The sequence below is a fragment of the Girardinichthys multiradiatus genome, chromosome 18 (genome assembly GCF_021462225.1).
Source record: "Girardinichthys multiradiatus isolate DD_20200921_A chromosome 18, DD_fGirMul_XY1, whole genome shotgun sequence".
Classification (NCBI taxonomy): domain Eukaryota; kingdom Metazoa; phylum Chordata; class Actinopteri; order Cyprinodontiformes; family Goodeidae; genus Girardinichthys; species Girardinichthys multiradiatus.
This window is the reverse complement of record NC_061810.1, coordinates 38,031,025-38,032,385: the sequence shown is the minus strand read 5'-3', so window position 1 is coordinate 38,032,385 and position 1,361 is coordinate 38,031,025. Positions and strand designations below refer to the sequence as shown.

Below are 1,361 nucleotides of genomic sequence, written 5' to 3'. Positions count from 1 at the left end.
GCAATTCATGCAAAGAGCCCTGACCTAATATAAAGTGCATATATTACACAATACTTTGGCATACTTCTCAGTAGGACAAAAATTTTTGCATTAAAATTTTAGTATTTTAGATTACGTTTCTGGACTATAAGTGTTTTTATATATTATGATGGCTTCCTGTCATTTTCGGCATAGATTTGACCCACATACAGAGAACACTCAGAAGGAAAGGTTTTACAGTTTTTATTGTCAATAAAGTAGTCTAGGACGGGAACACCAACTGTAAGGGAAGGAAGCAGAATGGATTGGTGAACAAACGAATGATATGAGACAACTGATTACTTAGATCTGAGAAATGACTTACTAAATTGTTGTAGCAAGAACCACCAGGGGTAGAGAGATTCAGAGTCTTAACTTGCGAAGGGGAATTGTCCAGTTGTCTTATCTGTTGTGAGATTGGTGCCAGCAAAAAGGAGCTCAGGTGCCGATGTTCAAGAAGGAGGAAGAAGCAGGGTGTGCTGATGCCTGGGTCTTGGAGTCGAAGGAAACGGGAAGCAGCCAGCTTGGTCCGTGTCTGAAAGGTTCAGACGGAAGTGAGAGAAATCCACAAGAAGGTAGTTCCTTAACTCAGTAGTTAATAATCCAGATGCTTAGAGATACTCTGGAACAGACTCGAAACTCAGCAAGGTAAACAAAGCGGCAGGTAGAAACCTGCGAGGGAACACAAATGCAAGATTACGTGAGTTCAAAAACAAAGCACAAAATTAGTGCTGGCTGAGCTTGTTACCACTAAGGCCTCCCACTTAAGTTCTCCTCCAAGCAATCAGCAGATGAAAAACACCTGTTGTCCAGCGCACCTGAGAACTCCAGCACCAACTGGAACACTGAATGGTTAGATAAACAAGTACACAATAAACACGCAACACACACACACAAAGACTCAGACTCTGACACTTCCTACTTCCTGGTATAAAATGACCAAAACTGCAAAATTACTAAATTGCAAAAGGGCAAAATGACCAACATCTAAAATATTCTACTCATGTGGTACTTCCTCTACTTTAGGTGACACATCATGTGTTCAACACAAACCAATCCAGCCAACCCACACTCTCCTGTGAATGCAGCATATTATGAAGTGAAGATGTCCCTCTTTCAGAGATAACTGTTGTTTTTACATTGGACATTTTGTTCTGCATGGCAGAATCCACAGCAGTCATGTACCATCTGTAATCATCATCTCATATCTGATGCTCTCCACACTGGCCAGCTTTTTTTCCAACAATCTGTGCTCTTTTTCCTCTTTGCACGCCTCAGTGCTACTGTCTCCCAATGAACTTGGACTAGCTGTGATGAAACTAGAGCTCAGGTCCTCAAAAGCT

At 41.5% G+C, this 1,361-nt stretch overlaps 1 long non-coding RNA gene across 1 annotated transcript; it reads right to left on the bottom strand.

The window, feature by feature from the left end:
• Positions 1 to 206: 206 nt before the first annotated feature.
• LOC124883583 lies at positions 207 to 738 on the bottom strand. Its single transcript, XR_007042241.1, has 2 exons — positions 344 to 738; positions 207 to 259 (listed from the first exon to the last, which is right to left on the bottom strand). It is a non-coding gene; the product is annotated as an uncharacterized LOC124883583 (long non-coding RNA).
• Positions 739 to 1,361: the final 623 nt, after the last annotated feature.